This window comes from Microtus oregoni, unplaced genomic scaffold, assembly GCF_018167655.1.
Source record: "Microtus oregoni isolate MIOR12 unplaced genomic scaffold, Mior012 000013F_ref0000133, whole genome shotgun sequence".
Classification (NCBI taxonomy): domain Eukaryota; kingdom Metazoa; phylum Chordata; class Mammalia; order Rodentia; family Cricetidae; genus Microtus; species Microtus oregoni.
This window is the reverse complement of record NW_024543072.1, coordinates 9103885-9128037: the sequence shown is the minus strand read 5'-3', so window position 1 is coordinate 9128037 and position 24153 is coordinate 9103885. Positions and strand designations below refer to the sequence as shown.

The following is a 24153-nucleotide window of genomic DNA, read 5'->3' as shown; positions in this document are numbered from 1 at the left end:
TAATTGTGCTATGTTTTTCTCTGCTCCCCTTCCTTCCACCCATTTTCCCCTTCTACCATTTTATATTTTTAACTTCTTTGTCAAAAATCAGGTGTTCATAAGTGTGTGAATTGATATCTGGATCTTCAATTCCATTCCTCTGGTCTTCCTGTTTGTTTTATGCCAATACCAAGCATTAATTTCTAATACATAAATTTAAGAATTTACCATGATCTATCAAAAAATTAAACACTGCTAGGTATTTTCTATATATGTTTCTAAATACTTTCAGTTATGTATTTTGTTAATTTGCTTCTTCCCCACAAAACAAAGTGGGGCTTATTAAGAGTGGGTTTTAAGCCAGGTGGTGGCGGCGCATGCCTTTAATTCCAGCACTCAGAAGGCAGAGGCAGGCAGATCTCACTGAGTTCGAGGCCACCCTAGTCTACAGAGTGAGTTCCAGGATGGCCAGGGCTGTTTCACAGAGAAACCCTGTCTCAAAAATCCAAAAAAAAAAAAAAAAAAAGAGAGAGAGAAAGAATCAGTTTTAGTAGGGATTTAAGCTGGGTGTGAAGGAAGAAACACTGGGAGAATGGGCGTGTACTTCTGGAGACAATGATTTATCCATGTCTTCACACAGTCTTCTATAACATTTTGAAAGATTACATCAAGTTATATACAAAAGTATATCAAGCTGCATGAAACCCACCTCCTAATATTAAACACGTTTCTAAGAATGTTACATATTCTTATATAATAGTTTTCCTAGAATAAAAATAAGTTGCCCACTAGTTAATTTCGCAAAATTTCTTCAAAATAAGCAAAATTAGTTCTAAAAGATTAGGAAGACAGAATTCTCATATGCAGTATCACTAAAGAATACGTGTAAGAATTAAGTTTCTGTAAACTAGCTTGTATTGATCATATTTCATACTACACTAGAAAAATCTTGCGTTTTTAAAAAATATTCTTTGTCAACAGTAACCTGTTGCTAATGTCTTAATAGGCCTTTGTAAAATGCAAGAAACACAGAAATGCTCTTATCTAGCTCTGGTTCAAGAAGGTAAGCTGCGGCTTGTCAAGTACTAAAATGTGTTACTCATCCTTTGTTAAAATAGGAACAAATCAAGCTAGCTGAAGTATCAGAGTGGCTGGGCAGGGTGGTACACACCTGTAAAACCCACCACTAAAGGCTTTGTTGAGTTCAAGGTCAGGCTGAGCAACAGCATAAAAACAAACCCAAGTCAAAACAAAAAGATACTAACAGAAGTGGCAATGTCGCTAATTTGCCACTTGGTGGCAGCAAATACAAAAGAAAAAAATTCAGTTCTATTTAGTTTACCAATATAAAAATATTTTCTAAATCTTTTATTTTCAACAGGAGTTTTAAATGAAGGAGGGGCTTTGTTACTCTTCTTAAAACAACAACAACAATAGGTTCTGATTATGTTGTTCAATCTGCCTCAAAGTCAGTCCCCCTGCCCCTTGGCTTTCTAGAGTGCTGGGATTACAGACATGTGCATCACTGCCCAGAACTTGAAGAGGTTAGGGGTTGTTACACAGAAACAAGACCAGGCAGTCTTGCACTCTTCTCACCCCTCTCCCTCAGCTCCCTTATATTAATATTACTGGCATGTGCTAGCCAACATATCCAACTTTTGTCAGTAATGACTTTAACATTTTCAATCAAGCTCAAATTTCGGACTAAAAACAACAGCCTCCTGTAACAGCACTGACAAACACAATATAGTCACTCCAAAAAGCATGTGACTCTTTGATGATTATTGAATACAGTGTATTAAAATAAAAAATATACAAATTACATTTTCTTACTGGAACCAAATTAGGTGGCCTAACAATCTATCCCCACACTTATTCAAATTATTGCTTGTTAATAACTATTTATACAAGTGCTAAAATTACAGCAATGAACAAGATTTTTTTGGTTTCATGAATATTATATAAAATCTTTACCCAGATTTTGTTATACGGAACAGTAGTGTGAAGAATAGATAGAGAGCCAGAGGGGGGGGGGAGGGAGGAGAGACAGAGACAGTGTGTATCTTTCTTCCACCAGTAATTTCCAATGAAAAAAAATTACACAAAAAGAACAAAGTAAAGGATATGCACAACCTTCCTGTTTTGTTTGCTTTATTGTCATCCTTATCGTCTGCTGAAATATTTACTTTGAAAGGAAAAGCACCTGCTGATCTGTAACTATTCCACTTCTCAAATCCATACCCTGACCTAAATATTTTAAGTTAAAAACACCTAAAAATGTATTTAGGAGGCTAGAGAGATGGCAACAGTTAAGAACATTAGCTCCTCTTCAAAGGATCCCAGTTCGATTCTCAGAACCTACATGGTAGATTACAATTTTCTGGAACTTCAGTTCCAGGGGACCTGATACCATCCTCTGGCCTCTATTGGGCACACCAGGCACGCAAGTAAAGATGCACATACATCCGTGCAGGTAAAACAGCCCCACACATAAACTAATAATGACATATGTAGAACAGCTTCCTGCACAAAATTATCACACAGCAAAGTAAACAAAGTTTCATTTCTCAATAATGTGTTCCCAAGATGTTTTATGCATAAAACTAGGATCACAAGTGGATTAGATCTGAACCTAAATGTGGATACTCCGACAGATAAATCACGGAATCAAACACACAAGAAGATCGTAAAAGTCTCAGTCTTGAGACAGCATCTTCTTCAGGAGCACGACCACATGTATCATATGCAGTGGTGGACTTTTTCTCATGAATTAACACTTAATACTAAATTATATCTTCTTATAAGAACTGTCATAACTTCCCCCAATTTTGGGGGTACTGTTGTCTCTTCAAGATTTACAGCCTACAAACTAGTGAACAATTTCACACAGTTCAACCTAATATCCACAATATAATGAGTGTCCACAATACAAAATCCCCAGACATTTCTATTTTCCTAAATGCTCATCTCTTAAGGAAGAAAAATAAATGAACTGTAAAGAAGTGTTTTCATAGATATTTACAAATGCGCACATCTGCAAAGAAAAGAATGACATAGATGTACTTTAGTATATCTGGAATTATAAGATATTTCAGCCTACGTTAATGTATAGAAGGAAAACTGGACTTCTATTTAATTTTATTATACTGAGAATCACATATATTTAAGGGAATGTAAAGATACCAGGGAAGTACTGATTGATTTCTAAGACAGCAAACAGGGCAGGATGTCTGCTTTTTCCGCTCCTATTCAATGGAAGCCCTAGCATTGCTGTGAAAAGCAATAAAGGCATAGAGATTGGACAAGGAAGGCATAAAACTGCCTTCAATAGCAGAGAACATACTTGTCTCTATAGAAAATTACACCAAATCTACTAAAACGCTCTGAGAACTAAGTGGGTTTTTTTTAATTAAAAATCATATGTCGTTAGTTTTAGATAATACCAATGAACAAACAAAAGTATTTCAGATACCATTTGTAATGGCATTCAAATTCTGGAAAATAAAGGTAGAAACTGTACTTGCTTAGCATGGTATCAAGCAATGCAGTGTAAAATACAAACAATGAAATACTGGTGAGAAAAAGTAAAAGACTTATTAATTAGTAAGTGGAGATAGAATGTTAGGGGATGAGAAAATATTAGTACACATTAAGAAATGGCTTTAAGCCAGGTGTTGGTGCACGCCTTTAATCCACTTGGGAGGCAGAGGCAGGTAGATCTCTATTGAGTTTGAGGCCAGCCTGATCTACAGAGCAAATTCCAGAATAGCCAGAGTTACACAGAGACACCCTATCTCAAAAAAACTAAAACCCTCAAAAGAAAAACAGAAAGGCAGGCAGGCAGGCAGGCAGGCAGAGAGAGAGAGAGAGAGAGAGAGAGAGAGAGAGAGAGAAGAGAAGAGAGAGAGGTGGGGGGGATGACTAATAATAGCACATGACAATGAACATTATATTGCTTTCCGTTTAACTTGTTCAAAAAGGTAGTAGTGAAATTAAAAATATGGCATAGTAAGGAACACTTAAACTCCATCCCATGGCTCCAATAATGATGGTGTAGGAGAAACCAGGGGCTGTAAACCAGACCCATGTCATGACAATGAACATTTGCAAGTAAAGCTGTTTAGGCAAAAGGGGAGAATGATGGAGGAAGGTCATTGGCTAATAAAGGAACTGCCTTGGCCCATTTTATTGGTTAGAAGATAGGTGGGAGGAGTAAAACAGAACGCTGGGAGGAAGAGGAAGTGAGCACAGACTCCACAGCTCTCCTCTAGGGAGGGAGCAGACGCCTCAGAGAGATGACATGCCCCGCTCCTGGGCAGACATACGCCATGAAGCTCCGACCCAGGATGGACTAGGCTAGAATCTTCCCAGTAAGACCGGTTCTCACAGATTATTAGAGATGGGTTGATCGGGATGTGAGAATTAACCTGTAAGTGCTAGAGCTAAAGGGCCAAGCAGTGTTTAAAAGAATACAGTGTCCGTGTAATTATTTCGGGTATAAAGCTAGCCGGGTGGCGGGAAGCAGCCCCGCCGCTCATATTACTACAGGAGAATGGGTGACACATTGCAGTTTCCACTGTAAAATGGTTTTTTCTTTCTTTAATTTGCATTTTTATTTTTAAATTTTTATTTCATGTTTTTGTTTTCTTTTCAGAGGCATGATAATAAAATTCACAAAGAATCAATGAAACAAAAGGAAACAAAATAACTCTATGCCACCACAAAGCAATGAAGAACACAGCAAAACAATCAAAATCAATTATTATCTAAGTAAAAATTAATTGATATCTTACAAAAATCAGAAAAATGATTAATAAAGAAAGAAGCTATTGTCAGGCATGGAGGCATATGCCTTTAAACCCACTACTTGGGAGGCAGAGGCAGGTGGATATCTATGAGTTCAAGACTAGCCTGGTCTAAATAGTGAGACCCTATCTCAAACCACACCCACTCCAAAAGAGGAAAAAATAAAACAGGGAGGGAGGGAGGCTCAGGCAGGCAGAGAGAGGGAGAGAGACAAGCTGCTGGATTTTAGTAAATCTGTGGTAATTTAATTTACCTATTCACCACCCACAATTTCCTCAAATGACTGCTACCACTATGATAGCAACCTATGTTGGTGTAGTTGTTGGTACTAAATAGATCTGACGCCTGTTTTCAATTACTGGCATGGGGATACCTAAGGTTGGGTTTGGGCCTTGTTTTGGTTTCCAAGACTTGGAGACTCCTAGGGTTGAAGCAGCTTCCCAGATGGTATATATCAAAATCATTTTGGGGTCAGTGTTTACCCAGGACAAGAGATAACATTTGCAACAAGCAATAGACAAAACTAAAAGTTTGCAAAGAGGCTGAAAAAGGAGATAATTAAATGAATAAAGGCTTAAAACTTATGCATGTTGGAAACTCTAGAAGTCTCCATGAATACCCAAAGCTACACAAAAGCTCAGTAAAAACATCTAACAAGAACCTGAAATGACTAAACGCTGAGGGTTTTTAAGAAAAGTCTGTCAAATTACAGCTGATCACGGAGTGGAGGAAATAGAATTCAGTTATGATACCCAATAAATACAGTCTACCAATAGAGAGAATGAATGAATTTGTAGCAGCATAAATGAAGGCAGACAGAAATTATAATAATAGCCGGGCGATGGTGGCGCACGCCTTTAATCCCAGCACTCGGGAGGCAGAGGCTGGCGGATCTCTGTGAGTTCAAGGCCAGCCTGGTCTACAAGAGCTAGTTCCAGGACAGGAACCAAAAGCTACGGAGAAACCCTGTCTCGAAAAATCAAAAAAAAAAAAAATAATAATAATAATATATTCAGCTTTAATTGGGAAAAGACTTACAGAACCCAAGATACCAGCGGAGAACAGGAAAGCAAAAAGGAAGGGGCAGAGCACACCAGCAATATTTATTAGTAAAAAATATCCTCAGGCGACCCCGCCCTACAAGCAAGGTGATTGGCTAGGGCTACCCCTACATAAATTAATTAATTAATTAAACAAGTCGTAAAAACCAGAAATAACAATCCCTAGGGGGACACTGCGCCACACATGCTCCTTCCTTTCCAGCCTCCCTCTCTGACCCTGTGGCCACCACGATGTTGATGCCTAAGAAGAATCAGATTGCCATCTATGAACTCCTTTTCTAAGAAGGGGTGATGGTTGACAAGAAAGATGTCCAACCTTCATATAATGAAGGCCATACAAGTCTCTAAAGTCTAAAGGCTACATGAAGGAACAGTTTGCCTGGAGACGTTTCTATTGGTACCTTATGAGCAATAGCATCCAATATCTCCATTACTACCTCCACATACCTCGGACATAGTGTTTGTCACCGTGCACCATAGCCTTCCTGAAACTGGTAGGCCTCAGTCCAAAGGTCCAGAGAGTGAGCAACAGGCAAGGTTCACAGAGGGGAGGCAAACAAAGACGTCTACAGAAGAAGGCTGTAGGTGCTATATGACCTGATTCTGACAAGAAAGCTGAGGCTGGGCTGGCTCAGCAACTGAATTCCAGTTTATAAACTGCTTTGGTCATGGACATGGTCAGCCATCTCAGTGGAGTTGGAGATTGTATTGTGCTGAATAAATTTTAAAAGAAAAAAAAAACAGAAGCCCCAGGGAGTCCAAAGAACTGAATTCTCAGATACATTATATACTACACCTGTGGTTCTCAAGCTTCCTAATGTTGCAACCCTTTAATACCATCCCTAATTTGTGGTGACTCCCAACCATAAAATTATTTTCGTTGCTACTCCGTAACTGTAATTTTGATACTATCATGAATCAAAATGTAAATACCTTCGACATAAGATATCTGATGTGTAACCCCAAAGGGGTTACAACTCACAGGTTGAGAACCACTGTACTACATATGTTCAACAATAACAAAAATTTTGAGCCATGTAAATGAACACAAAAGTATACATTAATTCACAGTAAAAATATAAACTATCTCTAAGAAAGGGCAGTTGCTAGATTTATTAGAAGACTTTTAATCATCTGTCCTTATAAGTTAAATAAAAAAAACTAGCAGAAACCTAGAACAAAGAACTAAAAGAGTCAGGTAGTGGTGGCACACACTTTTAATCCCAGCCCCTTGGGAGGCAGATGCAGGCGGATCTCAATGAATTTGAGGCCAGCCTGCTGTACAAAGTGAGTACCAGAACTATTACATAGAGAAATCCTACCTTGAATAAATAAAAAAAAAAAGCAAAAACAAAATAAAACCACTAAAAGAAACAATGGGAATGGAAATTATAAGAGACAGCAGACAGACACAGAGAGACAAAGATTCTAGAGCTGAAAAATACAGTAACTAAAATGAAAAGGAACTATAGCCCTTTGAAAAGATTATCTAAATTGCCAGGACTTTGGCTAAATGATCATATGAAAACAGGGGCAAGACTCAGGTTACTAAAAACTAGAAACTAGAAGCAGGCACACTGACCTTACTTGGGGGAAGGGTAAGTACTACTACTATGGTTAGTATAATTGTATACCAACAATTAGATAATGAACTGAAAAAGCTACCCCAAACCCCCCCAAAAAAAAATCATAATAAAAATAAAAAGTACTTGAACATACATACAAACAACAACAAAATAAGATTAAACTAGTAATCAACAACTTCCCAATAGAGGATGAAAAGATGGCTCAGCAGTTAACACATTTCGTACAGCTCACAAGTTTTCTTATGTTTCACATGCTGTCTGTTACTAACCTCAGATGTGAACATTTTGTCTTGTCCACACTGAATGAAGCAATCTCATTGGTGGAAACTGCAGGCTAATCTGCAAAAAACTATATAATTGCACAAACCCATAAAGCATTGCAGTTACACTGTATTTTGGTCATTCAAATAGTCTTCAGTCTTCAAGTTCCTGGCACTTTTAGAAATGCCCTCTCTCTCAGAAAAAGGAGGGGACTCAATGAAAGAGATACACTTCCATATTTAATGGTAATTTCTCAGCTATTCCTAGTGGGATCAAGGATGCAGATGACTATCTGGACAAGTCCTGGCCTGACTCTGCCAACTCTACTGACAGTGAAATGATTAGACCCGTAAGGCAGCGCACGGTGATGGTAGTTTCAAGTGATTCTGACACTGACGAAGCTACTGATAATTGCTGGTGTGAAGTTGACACACCATCGTGCTTACAAACGTATGAAGGTCATTCTCGGATCATTACATTTCCATCTCAGAGTGACTCTGTACCTCCGTGACCAATCTTTTTTTTTTTTTTTTTTTTTTTTGGTGATGAACTGTGCAAATAGTTACCCAACTATCACAATCAAACTGCAATGAAACACAAAACACCATCTAGAAAACTAAAGTAGTCTCCGGTTACACAGAAGGGCATCAAGAAATTCCTTGGCTTTCTTTTTTTTTTTTGTCCCAGGATCATCGGGCTACCAAGCGGCCCTGTTTAGGTACTGAGGAGTTCAATCTGGACGGGTGAGTGTGTGCTTTCCAGGGGCGGACTGTCCCGGAAGAAAGCACAGGCCCCCCTCCCCCAGCTCCTTCTGCAGGGCTGTCTTTCTTACACCCGACCCCCCCCCTCCCCACCACAAGCCTGCGTTTTCTGCTAGGTCCTCTGCTCAGGAACAGTTTTCTGCTCCTACAGTAAGGCGACCCACCCAGAGCGGTGAGTGCCTGCCTACCGGGCAGGCCTCAAGGACTCCCCCTCACCCCCCCCCGAAAGGGAGCACGTGCACCTTCAGCTTGTGCGGCAGGGTGTTCTGTGTTCTACTCGTCCCCACCCTATCACCCAAGTTCCCCCTTTTGTCCTCGGGTCATTGGACTACCAGGCGTCCATGTTTTGGTGCTGAGGAGTTCCATCTGGACGGGGGGGGGGGGGGGGGGGGGGGGGGGGGGGGGACGGTTCCTGCTTCTACACTGAAGAGACACACTCAGAGAGTCAGTCACAGCAAAGACTGGACCAAGACACCAGGCCTCTCCTGGCTCCATTTGAAGGAAGACATGGGAAGGCACCAAGGCAAGAATTCCTCTAACAACCTGAAAGGCAACATGACATCACCAGAATCCAGAGAACCCAAAATAAGAAGAATTGTACACCCTACTCTAGAAGAATTAGAAGAAATCGACTCAAAAGTGAACTATATGAAAATAATAGAAGACCTTAAACAGGAGGTGAAAAACTGCCACAAACAATTAGAGATCACAAACAAAAAGGTAGAGGAAATGAATAAAGCGCTCAAAGATACCCAAGAAAACCAAGAGAAACAAGAAAAAGCAATCAAACAGGTAAGGGAAGTGGTTCAAGACATGAAGAATGAAATGGAAGTAATGAAAACACAAACCGAGGGAAGGATGGAGATGGAAAATATGGGTAAACGAACAGGAAATACAGAGACAAGTACTAACAACAGATTACAAGAGATAGAAGAAAGAATTTCAGACACTGAAGATGCCATAGAGAAAATAAACACACTGATCAAAGAAAACAGCAAAGCCAACAAATTTTCATCACAAAACATTCAGGAAATCTGGGACACAATAAAAAGACCAAACCTAAGAATAATTGGGATAGAAGAAGGAGAAGAAGTACAGCTCAACGGTCCAGAAAATATATTTAATAAAATTATAGAAGAAAACTTTACCAACCTAAAGAAGGATATTCCTTTGAAAGTTCAAGAAGCATACAGAACACCGAATAGACTGGACCAAAAAAACACATCTCCTCGCCATATAATAATCAAAACACAAAACATAAAGAATAAAGAAAGAATATTAAGAGCTGCAAAGGAAAAAGGCCAAGTCACTTATAAAGGTAAACCTATCAGACTTACAGCTGATTTCTCTATGGAAACAATGAAAGCCAGAAGGTCCTGGATAGATGTACTGCAGAAACTAAGAGACCATGGATGCAAGCCCAGACTACTATACCCAGCCAAGCTTTCGTTCACTATAAATGGAGAAAACAAAATTTTCCAGGATAAAAACAAATTTAAACAATACGTAGCCACAAATCCAGCCTTACAGAAAGTAATAGAAGGAAAATCACAAACCAAGGAGTCCAACAATAAGCACAATAACTCAAACATCTAGAGACCCTTCACCAGCACAACTCAAAAGAAAGGAAACACACAAACTCTACTACTAAAAAAGTGACCGGAATTAACAACCACTGGTTATTAATATCACTTAATGTCAATGGACTCAACTCACCTATTAAAAGGCACAGGCTAAGAGATTGGATACGAAAACAGGATCCAACATTCTGCTGTTTACAAGAAACACACCTTAACCACAAAGACAGGCACCCACTCAGAGTAAAGGGATGGGAAAAAGTTTATCAAGCAAATGGACCTAAGAAACAAGCAGGTGTGGCCATACTAATTTCTAACAAAGTTGACGTCAAACTCAAATCAATCAGAAGAGATGGAGAGGGACATTTTATACTCATAACAGGAACAATTCATCAGGATGAAGTCTCAATCCTGAATATCTATGCCCCTAATATAAAAGCACCCACGTACGTAAAAGAAACATTACTAAAACTTAAGGCTGCCATCAAACCGCACACACTAATACTAGGAGACTTCAACACTCCTCTCTCACCAATGGACAGGTCAATCAGACAGAAACCTAACAGAGAAATAAGAGAATTAATGGAGGTAATGAATCAAATGGACTTAACAGACATCTATAGAACATTCCACCCAAATAGGAAAGAATATACCTTCTTCTCTGCAGCTCATGAAACCTTCTCGAAAATTGACCACATACTGGGCAACAAAGCAAACTTCCACAGTTACAAAAAAATATTTGTAACCTCCTGTGTCTGATCAGATCACCATGGATTAAAGTAAGAATTCAACAACAATGCTACCCCCAGAAAGCCTACAAACTCATGGAAACTGAACAGTCAACTACTGAACCACACCAGGATCAAGGAAGAAACAAAGAAAGAAATCAAAGTCTTCCTTGAATTCAATGAAAATAAAGAAACAACCTACTCAAACTTATGGGACACTATGAAAGCAGTCCTGAGAGGAAAGTTCATAGCACTAAGTGCCCACTTAAAGAAAACAGAAGAAGCACACATTGGAGACTTAACAGCCCATCTGAAAGCTCTAGAAAAAAAAGAAGCAGACTCACCTAGGAGGAGTAGAAGACTGGAAATAATCAAACTGAGGGCTGAAATCAACAAAATAGAAACACAGAAAACAATCCAAAGAATCAATGAAACAAAAAGCTGGTTCCTGGAGAAAATCAACAAGATTGATAAACCCCTATCCAAACTAATCAAACGGCAGAGAGAGAATATGCAAATTAATAGGATCAGAAATGAAAAGGGGGACATAACCACAGACACAGAGGAAATTCAGAGAATCGTTAGATCTTACTACAAAAGCTTCTATGCCACAAAACTGGAAAATGTAAAAGAAATGGACACTTTTTTAGATAAATACCATATACCAAAGTTAAACCAGGACCAGGTGAACGATCTAAATAGACCTGTTAGTCGCTAAGAATTAGAAGCTGTTATCAAAAACTTCCCTACCAAAAAAAGCCCAGGACCAGATGGTTTCAATGCGGAATTCTACCAGAACTTCCAAGAAGAACTAATACCTATGCTTCTTAATGTATTTCACAATATAGAAACAGAAGAGTCATTGCCAAATTCCTTTTATGAAGCTACAGTTACCCTGATACCAAAACCGCACAAAGACTCAACCAAGAAAGAGAATTACAGGCCAATCTCACTCATGAATATCGACGCAAAAATCCTCAACAAAATACTGGCAAACCGAATCCAAGAACACATTAGGAAAATTATCCATTATGATCAAGTAGGCTTCATCCCAGAGAGGCAGGGCTGGTTCAACATACGAAAATCTATCAATGTAATCCATCATATAAATAAACTGAAAGAAAAAAACCATATGATCATTTCATTAGATGCTGAAAAAGCATTTGACAAAATCCAACGTCCCTTTATGATAAAAGTATTGGAGAGATTAGGGATACAAGGGTCATACCTAAATATAATAAAAGCAATATACAGCAAGCCGACTGCTAATATCAAATTAAACGGAGAGAAACTCAAAGCCATCCCACTGAACTCAGGAACACGACAAGGCTGTCCACTCTCGCCATACCTCTTCAATATAGTGCTTGAAGTTCTAGCAATAGCAATAAGACAACATAATGGGATCAAGGGGATTCGAATTGGAAAGGAAGAAGTGAAACTTTCGTTATTTGCAGATGATATGATAGTCTACATAAGCGACCCCCAAAACTCCACCAATGAACTTTTACAGCTGATAAATACCTTCAGTGATGTGGCAGGTTACAATATCAACTCCAAAAAATCAGTCGCCCTCTTATACACAAAGGATATGGAAGCAGAGAGGGAAATCAGAGAAGCATCGCCATTCACGATAGCCACAAACAGCATAAAATATCTTGGGGTAACTCTAACCAATGAAGTAAAAGATCTATTTGACAAGAACTTTAAGGCATTGAAGAAAGAAATTGAAGAGGATACCAGAAAATGGAAGGACCTCCCCTGCTCTTGGATTGGGAGGATCAACATAGTAAAAATGGCAATTCTACCAAAGGCAATTTATAGTTTCAATGCAATCCCCATCAAAGTCCCATCAAAATTCTTCACAGATCTTGAGAGGACAATAATCAACTTTATATGGAAAAACAAAAAACCCAGGAGAGCCAAAACAATCCTATACAATAAGGGATCTTCTGGAGGAATTACCATCCCTGACTTCAAACTCTATTACAGAGCTACAGTAATGACAACAGTGTGGTACTGGCATAAAATCAGAGAAGTCGACCAATGGAATCGTATAGAAGACCCGGATTTTAACCCACAAACCTATGAACACCTCATTTTCGATAAAGGAGCTAAAAGTATACAATGGAAGAAAGAAAGCATCTTTAACAAATGGCGCTGGCACAACTGGATGTCAACCTGTAGAAGAATGAAAATAGACCCATATCTATCACCTTGCACAAAACTCAAGTCCAAATGGATTAAAGACCTCAATATCAGTCCAAACACACTGAACCTGATAGAAGAGAAAGTGGGAAGTACCCTACAACAGATGGGCACAGGAGATCGCTTCCTAGGTATAACCCCAGCAGCACAGACATTAAGGGCAACATTGAATAAATGGGACCTACTAAAACTGAGAAGCTTCTGTAAAGCAAAGGACATTGTCACTAAGACAAAAAGGCAACCTACTGACTGGGAGAAGATCTTTACCAACCCCGCAACAGACAAAGGTCTGATCTCCAAAATATATAGAGAACTCAGGAAACTAGACTTTAAAATGCTAATTAACCCAATTAAAAAATGGGGCACTGAACTGAACAGAGAATTCTCAACAGAAGAAGTTCAAATGGCTAAAAGACACTTAAGGTTATGCTCAACCTCCTTAGCAATCAGGGAAATGCAAATCAAAACAACTTTGAGATATCATCTTACACCTGTCAGAAGGGCTAAAATCAAAAACTCCAATGATAGCCTTTGCTGGAGAGGCTGTGGAGGAAGGGGCACACTTATCCATTGCTGGTGGGAATGCAATCTTGTGCAACCACTTTGGAAATCAGTGTTTCGGTTTCTCAGGAAATTCAGGATCAACCTACCCCTGCACCCAGCAATACCACTCTTGGGAATATACCCAAGAGATGCCCGATCATATAACAAGAGCATTTGTTCAACTATGTTCATAGCAGTATTATTTGTAATAGCCAGATCCTGGAAACAATCTAGATGTCCTTCAATGGAAGAATGGATGAAGAAAGTGTGGAATATATACAAAGTAGAGTACTATGCTGCGCTAAAAAACAATGACTTCTCGAATTTTGCATGCAAATGGATGGAAATAGAAAACACTATCCTGAGTGAGGTAACCCAGACCCAAAAAGATGAATATGGGATGTACTCACTCATAATTGGTTTCTAGCCATAAATAAGGGTCACGGAGTCTACAATTGGTGAACCTAAAGAAGCTAAATAAGAAGGTGAACCCAAGGAAAAACATATAGTTATCCTCTTGCCTATGGGAAGTAGACAAAATTGTCGGGGAGAAAAGTGGGATCTTGGGGGTGGGGTGGGTTGGAGGTAAGGGGAGATTGGGGAGAGAAAAGTGAGAAGGGGAGGATGGGGGGAACTTGGGGAAACAAGATGATTGGGATAAAGGAAGGCTGGATAGGGGAGCACGGAAGCACAATTCTTAGTTAAGGGAGCCACCTTAGGGCTGGCAAGAGACTTGAACCTAGAGTGGCTCCCAGGAGCCCAAGGCGATGTCCCCAGTTAGTTCCTTGGGCAGATGAGGATAGGGAACCTGAAACGACCCTATCCTATAGCAATACTGACGAATATCTTGCATATCACCATAGAACCTTCATCTGGTGATGGATGGAGACAGAGACAGAGACCCACACTGGAGCACTGGACTGAGCTCCCAAGGTCCCAATGAGGAGCAGAAGGAGGGAGAACATGAGCAAGGAAGTCAGGACCACGAGGGGTGCACCCACCCACTGAGACAGTGGGGCTGATCTATTGGGAGCTCACCAAGGCCAGCTGGACTGTGACTGAAAAAGCATGGGATAAAACCGGACTCTCTTAACATGGCGAACAATGAGGGCTGATGAGAAGCCAAGGACAATGGCACGGGGTTTTGATCCTACTTCATGTTCTGGCTTTGTGGGAGCCTAGCCAGGTTGGATGTTCACCTTCCTAGACATGGACGGAGGGGGGAGGACCTTGGACTTTCCACAGGGCAGGGAACCCTGACTGCTCTTTGGACTGGAGAAGGAGGGGGAGAGGAGTGGGGGCAGGGGGGAAAGGGTGGGAGGAGGGGGAGGGGAATGGGAGGAGGGGGAAACTTTTTTTTTCCTTTTCTCAATAAAAAAAAAAAGAAAAAAAAAGAAATTCCTTGGCCTAATTATTCTGATAGGTCAAACAAGAAAAGATTGCCTGAAAGACTACTAGTCAACAGATCCTTTGATATTTACCCTATATTTCCAGACAATAAGTCGTTATAGATTTTTGAGCAAATATGGACTTCTGGCATTTCTATAATGTCAAAATAGACAGTCACTCAAGGAGACTTTACAACATCCAACCTGTACTGATTTCCTGCATAAATTTCAAATAATATAGAAGTCAAAGCAACTGTTGTCTTTGGACAAGGGAATGATTCTATGGACAGGACATTTAAAATTCCGCATGTACAACCCAGAGAAAATAATAAAATACTGTTTACTTGTTCAGATGGTAGGCAAATGTCTGCAATATGGAGATATGCACTGCTGAAGGAAAGAGATCCAAGAAACTGTTCTTTGAGCCCTTGGACCCTATCTTGGCACAAGGCACCATTTTTACCAGGATAAGTACTACAATGCTACATCTACAGCTGAATCGCTGCTACAGAGAAAAGTAGAGTCTGTTTTAGGGACAGGGGAAGTTTATGCCAAATTTGAAAATGAAAATACCAAGAATGAGGAAAGGTAACATAATATTTTCCAGAAAAGGTGATATTCTTCTCCTATCATGGAAAGACAAGCATACTGTCCAATGATATCAATGATCCATGATACTTCTGTCTCAACAAGTAAAACAATAGAAAAACGGGAGAGAATGTTATAAAACCTACCTGCATCAAGAAATACAAAGCCCACATGAAAGGAAGGAGTTGACAATGAGGACCACTTTCTTTTGTGTTGTTCCATTCTAAGAAAAATGATGAAATGGACAAAAAAAAGTAGTGCTGTACCTTATAAACCGTGGACTTTTCAATTCACTTGAGTGTACAACATCCTCAATCCACAAGCAAAAATGAAGCATAAACAGTTTCTGCTATTAGTGGTGAGAGACTGGGTAACAGATGACAATAATGAAGGCTCCCTGGAACCAGACCTTCCCCTGGGTGTGCAGGGAGAGCTCCTCATAAAGATCCACCCAAAAGAGTTGTCAGATGGTGAGAAGCAGAATGAACCTATATGTATTAAGCAAGTAGAAAGAAAAAATCCTTCAAGAACCTGCAGAGTTTAGTTTCTGCTGCCCATGGTAAAAGGGGCGAAACTAAATACTTAGGTAAATTTTGTTTGGTGCCTCTTCATAGAGGAAAATGTTTTACACAGTACCACGCATTAAAAAGTACTGGGAACTTAAATTGTTTAATTGGTTGTTTGTTTTTGTAAATAAAAATGTTATAATTATTGAAAAACAACACCTAAAGTACATTATGATCTATAATTATGATGACTCAAATAATGTGCAGCTTGCCCAAAATATGTGCAGTTCCTGGCGTATGTCTTAGAGATTTCTATGCAGTACTAAATGTGTTTAAGGACACTTGCTGTTCTTGCAGAGGGTGGGAGTTCAGTTCCCAGAACCCCTGTGGGTAGCTCATAACTACCTGTAACTCCAGCTTTAGGAGATCTAAAAGCACCGCACATGCGCGCGCGCGCGCACACACACACACACACACACAAATAAAATTTTAAAAAGAAACTTTCCAACGAAGAGCAGACTAGGAGAGATTCCTTCACTGATGAGTCTAGCAGAAATTTAAAAAATTAACATCAATTCGTCTCGAAACAGAGGAAGAAACGTGATTGTTTCCCAACAAAAAGAGCTCAGTTAAGTGAATATCAATAATTCTTGAGGCCAGTACTACCCTGTTACCTAGCCAAAAAAAAACAAAAAACAAAAAACAGTATGAGAAAAATAATCCACATGCCAAAATCCCTTACGAATATAAACATAAAAATCCTCAGCAAAAGTACTTGTAAACAAAATATTGCAGCATATGAAAGATTACAAACCATAACTGAGGAGGACTTTAATCTCAGGAATGTATGGTGGCTTAACATTTTTTAAATGCCACACTATGTTAATTAAATGAGAAAACTGACCATCTTAGTTGATGTAAAGGAAAATGCATTTTATAAAATCCAGTATGCTTTCATGATTAAAACACTCAAAACGATACAGAAGGAAACTTTACCATTAGAAGGAACACTTAGGTGCCCGGTGGTGGTGCTGCACACCTTTAATCCCAGTATTCAGGAGATAGAGGTGGATGGATCTCTGTGAGCTCGAGACCAGCCTGTTCTACAAAGCCAGTTCTAGAACAGCCAGAGATACATAGAGAAACCCTGTTTTAAACACACACAGAAAGAGAGAGAGAAAACAAGCAAGAAACCAACAAACAAAGAAGGAAGGAAGGGCAGGCAGGGAGGGAGGGAAGAGGGGAAGGGAAGTGGGAGGGAGAGGAAGGAAAAGAGGGAGAGGAAAATTGGGAGAGGAAGAGAGGGAGAGAGGAAGAGGGGGAGAGAGAGAGAAAGAGAGAGAGAAGGAAAGAGGGAAGGAGAAAAGGACACTTAGGAACATAGTCAAAATGCTCCTAATAAACATGAGTTTATCTGCTTTTCCCAGGACTGTATCATCAGTTTTCCAAATTAAAACCATAGTCTCAATGGGATATCAGTTAAATTCAGAAAGATTTTCATAACACTATAATTTTTTAAATTCACAGAGAGGACAAAAGCATAGAGTCAATGGGTGGGGGGGGTTGGATTTCACACAACATATAAGAGGAAAATATAAAAATATATAAATTGTAAAAAGATTTTCAGAAGAAATAGAACATTCTGGGCCTTGGTATGTAGCTTATGTAAGATGGGGGAGCAAAAAAAAAATCAGCAGGTATGATTATACTACAATTAAAATTTTCTGAACAAAAGACTCCTGAAAAATAGGCAGTTCACTGGAAGACTCCCATATAAAATCAAACACTTCAATCCACAACTAGTCAGAAGAGGTAAAGAAGGCCACTACAATTCATTAAGAAGACATCATTTGTATGGGGCTAGAGAGATGGCTCAGTGGTTAAGAGCACTGGCTGTTCTTGCAAAGAACCTACACTCAATTCTCAGCACCTACATATTAGCTCACAACCTTATGTAAATCCAGTTCCAGGGGATCTGTCTCTTTTGGTCTCTGTGGGAACCACACAGACAAGTCAGTGATGCATACACATACATGTGGGCAGACAGACATTCACACAAAACTAAAGTAAAATTTTTAAGTAGATAGAGTATTTTGAAATGCATATGCACTAAATGTTGGGGTTTCCAATTTCATAAAGCAAGTACTACTACACATAAGGGAATATATTCATTAATAGTCCGTGATGTCAACATCTTGCTCTCATCGACAGTTGCTCCAGGCTTTAAAAAAAAAAATCAATAAAAGAAATTCAGAGTTAATCATACCATAGGCTAAATATACTTAACAGATATTTACAGATTTCACTCAACAGCTGGGGATTATCTTCTCAGTAGCCCATGGAATTTTCTCTGACTCTCCAAATATTTTAAATTAAGGAAAAAAATTATAAACTTCTATATTAAAAGTACCAACCATCAGTATCTTTGAGATACAGCAAAGGCATTTCCTAACAGGAAATGAGTAGCTATAAGTGCTTACTTTTCAAAAACAAAGCAATCCAAAATAAACTGCTCAATGATGTACTTCAAGGTCTTAGGAATTATCAGTAGACAAAAGTAAATTAGGGTAGAAATTTAGGAAAAACAGAGAATATAAAGAATCAATGAAGTTGGCTCTATGAAAAAACAAATGAGATTGACAAACTCTTAACCAAACAACCTAAAACAAAAAGAAACACGCAACAACTTAATGAATAGCTAAAAAAAGGATATTGCAACAAATACCAAAGAAATCGAGAAGTAGCTTTGAAAACTTATATTAGCCCAAACTAAACAATCTAAATGGATAAAATCCTACACAAATGCCCTACTAAAGTTAAATAAAAATGATAAACAACTTAGACCCAGACAATGTGACTGAAGCAGTAACAGTCTCATAAGCCTAAACAGTCACTGTCAAACTCTACCAAAGCTTTAGAGAAGAGCCAACATCAGCCTTCCTCAAACTAGAACTTGGGAGGCAGGAAGATCTCTGAAAGTTCAAGGCCAGCGTGGTCTATGTGGTGATCTCTAGTACAGGCAGGTCACAGACCCTGTCTCAAAATCAAAGTCTCAGTAAAATACTTGCAGATTGAATTAAAGAATACATTAAATTATATACCACAAGTAAACCAGTTTTTATTCCAGGGACAAAAAGATTGCCCAACATACATAAATCAGTAAGTGTAACAGTGTACATAAAAAGACTTAGGGACAAAAGTCATGTGACCATCTCATTTAATGCAGAAAAGGTCTTTGACAAAACCCAACATCCCTTCAGGATATGAGCACTGAAGAACCTAAAAGCAGAACTTAACATAATAAAGTTGCATGTGACCAAAAGTCAATATTACAGCAAATTGGGAAGACTAAAAGAATTTTTTTCTCAAATCAGGAGCCTGTTATGGGTGTCTACTTTCTCCACTTATAACTAACATAGTGCTCAAGTACTAAGAGAAAAAATAATAGACAAATATAAAATAAGTCAACTCCCTACTTGCAGACATGATACTATATTTAAGAGCATAAAGACTTAACAGAACTTTTAACATTTAAATACACTTTCAGCAACAGTAGGTGGGAACAGAATCAATGTAAAAATTCCATGGTTTCTTATTCACAATAATAAAATTTCTGAAAAAAAAATTTAAAAAAACCTATTCATGATAGCTTTAAAAAAAAAAGACCTAGAAATAAACACAAGCAAATAGGTAGACAGCTTCTACAGTGACAGTTTTTAAACACTAAGACAGAAACTGCAGGTACTTGGATGAAATGAGTTTCTCCCATGCTCAGGTACTAAATTACATATGAAATTCATACTATGAAAATGGATACTTTATTGAAAATGAGCGATAGATTTAATGTAATCAGCATCAAGATTCTGGCAACAAAAAAAAAACAAAACAAATAACAAAAATTCAAAAAGTAATACAAAGATCTTAAATAAAACTAAAGCAATCCGAATCAAAGAGTGTAATACTGGAATATGCTAGGATTACAAAGTAAAATGGCAGATTATTAGCTGTCTCTGTCACCCAGTTAAAGAATCTATTCCAATAAGAGAACAAGCTAAAGAAAAAGGATTAAGCTAAAGTAAGGTTTTTCTCAACAAAGCAACAATCAAGCCAGGGACAGAGGCTTCAATTAAAGAGGTACTCTCCCGGCACACACAGTGGCAATGTGAAAATACAGAACTGGGGATGACTGTCGAGTCTGTGGGGATGTAACCAGAGCCTGGACACACTATGAAGGAAACTGCTGAAATAAAGCTGGTTCTGAAGACAGAGGCAAGTGTGGTGTGGGAGCTGAGAGGTTCTCCACAGAGGCCATGGAGATAAACGATGGAAAAGGCATAACGGTCCTCACTGCCTGGATGAATGAGTTACAAAGGAATAAGAAAGCACCCTTGGGAATCTGGTACAGTCTCTTGATGGCTGGGAAGATTTCCCAGTGACAAAAGTCATACAAGCAAGCACTTGGAAAGCACAATTCTAAAGACACCAGGGACAAGATTGTAATTGCTGGCAGGGTGACCTTAGAAATTCTAGAAGTTGTCTTCCTACATGAGATACTGACTTATCTTGAACACTTCAAAAATAATCCTGCAAAAGACAAAGGAGAGGTAGAAACCACATCGATGCCAAGTGAAGTGAGAGGGAATGGGATAGACTATTTCATTTTATTTAAAATTTTTTTAATTTATATTTCTATACTTTAATTGTTCAGTTGGTGTTTGAAATTAAATCTCGCTCAAATAGGCTTTTATGGATGCCCTTTCTAATTTTTTCCACGTGTGTGATGTATGTATGTGTGGTATATACTTGTATTCGTGTATGTAGGAGGATGAATGTACACACACAGAAGCCTGAGAAAGATGTCAGGTTTCCTGATCCATCAAAACTTACCTTTGAAACAGAATCTCTCACTAAATTTCACCTAGGTTGGTAGGTGAGAAAGCTCCAAGGACCTGTCTGTCTCCTCCCTCCAATGCTGAAATGACAGGCATAACAATCATGCCTGCTAGGGATTTGAACTCAGGTTCTCAATTTACCCTCTAAGCCATCTCCTCAGCCCAAATGTCCCTTTCTTTCTCTGCACATAGCATAAATATTTTCTCATACCTCTAATCCATATACCTTTCTTCTTCATATCCTACTTCTTTTCCCTATCCCATTCCCTCTCACTTCACTACTTAAACTACACTTTCCCTCAATCAGTATTCTGGTACTGCTAACCTCTCAAACAGGCAACACAACTGTCTTCTACTTCAAGTTAACACTGGGACTGCTGTCAAATTATTGTTATCTGTTACTACAGTCAGCTTCTCCATTGTAAACTGCCTCAGCGGGTTACTCAGTCTAGGGGTTGTAACCCACCTGGCAGTTCAGTAATTCCAGGGTCCCGGAGAGGCGCTATCTGGAAGATATGGGCAGAGAGAGAGGAAGAAGGCCATGCTAGGTTTGTCAGAGCCTCTGTTTATTAAAGTCAGGTTACAGCTTATATAGGATGAGGAGTTTGGCTTGGGATGGGGGTAGGGGTCAACGGTCACGTAGGCCAGAAGGTTACATTCGGTCAGGTCACATAGGCCTAGAGTTCACAGGTTGACACATCTAGTTCTCTGGATAGTTTGGAATGTGGGGCGGGTTCCGCTAACAGCTCTCTATTAACAGATAATTGGGTGTGGGGTAGGCTCTGTCAATAAAACAGTTCTCAATACAATTGGGGGTGTGGGGTTCTCTGCAGACTCCCCGGGGCGATGGTTCCTGTAATAATTTTTGGGGGGAAACGGCTCCTGACACTCCATTAAATAAAGTGAAAACAACTCACCAAGAAGATTCACAAAAAATAAAAAGGGAAAAAAATTAAGGCTATAGAGCCATCCCGAGAGAAGCACAAAATGTAAGAAACACTAACACAACATGAAACAAGCCACTACAAAATGGAAACCAAAGACAATGAGATATTTGAAATGCCAGGGGGAAAAAAATATTTCAAATTTCTACTTTCAGAAGGCAATCAATGACCTCTTGCCGGATTCAAGGATATGAATAAAGAATAAGAAATCACTTTAGAACCTAGACAACAAAATTTGCTGATGGAGGAAGGTCATTGGCTAATAAAGGAACTGCCTTGGCCCATTTTATTGGTTGGAAGATGGGTGGGAGGAGAAAACAGAACAGAATACTGGGAGGAAGAGGAAGTGAGCTCAGAGTCTCGACAGCTCTCCTCTCTGGAGCAGACGCCTGAGAGAGACACCATGCCCTGCTCCCGGGATGAAGCTCCGACCCAGGATGGACATAGGCTAGAATCTTCCTGGTAAGCGCACCTTGGGGTGCCATACACAGATGATTAGAAATGGGCTAAATTAATATGTGAGAATTAGCCTAGAAGAGAATGGGCCAAGCAGTGTTTAAATGAATACAGTTTGTGTGTTGTTATTTCGGGCATAAGCTAGCCGTGCAGGCGGCCGGGGTGCTGGGAACGCAGCCCCGCCGCTCCTATTACTACAGTTTGCAAAGCCGATGAATCAGCCAGTAATATGGAGGAGAAAAAATATGAAAGGAAATGTTCAAAAAAGAAATGAAGACTCTGGAAAAGAACCACAAAAATGCTGCAAATGAAAATATTAATGGATCAAAAAAGCAAAAACACAGCGGAAAAAGTATTATCAACTGCCTAATCCCGCATCCAGGAGACAACATCAGCCAGGGTCCCACCTGGCTTAATTCACCTATGCTTGGAGGAAAGAATGAGGATTAAGAAATGGCATTAAAGATTTAAATTAAAAATACCAAAGAAAAGACAGAGATACAGGATAGAGTTGGAAGGGCACTCCAGTGAATACTGAATCTGCTCACATTTATTGCTCATAGGCTTTATATAGCCCCATCCAGGAAAGGGAAGACAAAAGACTTTTTAACCACAATATAAGGAACAAAGTAATCACCTTTTCAATACCCAAAGCATCAAGTAACCACACCCTAGAGCAAAACATCCTGTTGGTAGCCACACCTTGGGTAAAACCTCCTGTCAATAACCTTGAAGGAGCAAGAACAGGACTGAACTCTCTGATCTTTAGTCAAGATGGAAGGAATTCACCCACAATCAACAAACAAAACCAGATAAAACAAAGTTCAAAGATGAATCAAGGTTAGAATGGTATTTTCAGTCACATATAAAAAAAAATAATAGTACTAAAAAGAATGACTTCAACTTTCAAGAACCCTGGGATAATGCTGAAGGGATAACCTAAGGATCTGTGAAGTAAAAGGAACTAAGGTAATCTAAAGACAAAGACAGTGTAGTCAATGACATTATAGCAAAAAATCTGGACAAAGTCTAGAGAAAAATAGGGACATCGAAATACAACAGGTAGCTTGAAAATAATTACAAATGAACCTCTAAACAACACAGCAGTTACAATGTCAAATATACAAAGAAAATAATAATAAAAGCTGTAAGAAAAATGGCAACTCACAGGAAAACACATCATGATAGCATTAAGTTTTTATCAGCAACCTTAAAAGCCAAGAAACCATGGAATGGTATATGTCAAGACTTAAAAGCAAACTCTGCCAACTAAGATTGCTATGCCCAGCTGCTATCTGTCAAAATTGATGAAAAATAAAAATATTTTCAAGACAAACACAAACTAAAGCAATTCACAGCAAGCAAGCTGCCTTTAAGAAAACACAGGAATAACATACAGAGAAAAAGAAAAAAAAATACATGCATAAAAGCACAAAAAAGAATATATTGCATAAGGAGAAAAAGATAAATAAAGGAGAGCCATATGATGCTCAGCACAATAAAACAGATCAACTGTGATCTTTTGATTGGATCATTTGAGGCGGGAAAATTCACCCTAAGTCTGGGTCACACCTTCTGATGGCAGTCCACTGAAAAAGACATGAAGAAGTTTTTTGCTTGCTTACTTTTACTCTGTTGCTGCTGCTGACAATGATGATGAATTCCTTCACTGGTATTAGAATACACTTCCCTGGGACTCCAACACAGACGTAAGCCCAGTGAGATATCCAGCATCATGAACTGAAGAACAAAACTACTATATTCTTGATCTTTCCATCGGGAGGACCAGCCAGACCACAGCCTATGTAAGTCACTTTAATAAATCTTTAAGTTCTGTTCCTCTAAAGAATCCTGACTAATACAGAATTCTTC

General features: G+C 39.0%; 1 protein-coding gene and 1 pseudogene across 1 annotated transcript in view; one reads left to right on the top strand and one right to left on the bottom strand.

The window, feature by feature from the left end:
* The window catches only part of Ankrd28 (ankyrin repeat domain 28), a 159181-nt gene that overhangs the window by 113751 nt on the left and 21277 nt on the right, over positions 1-24153 (bottom strand). The window lies entirely within an intron of this gene.
* Positions 6078-8204, top strand: LOC121455329 (annotated as a pseudogene).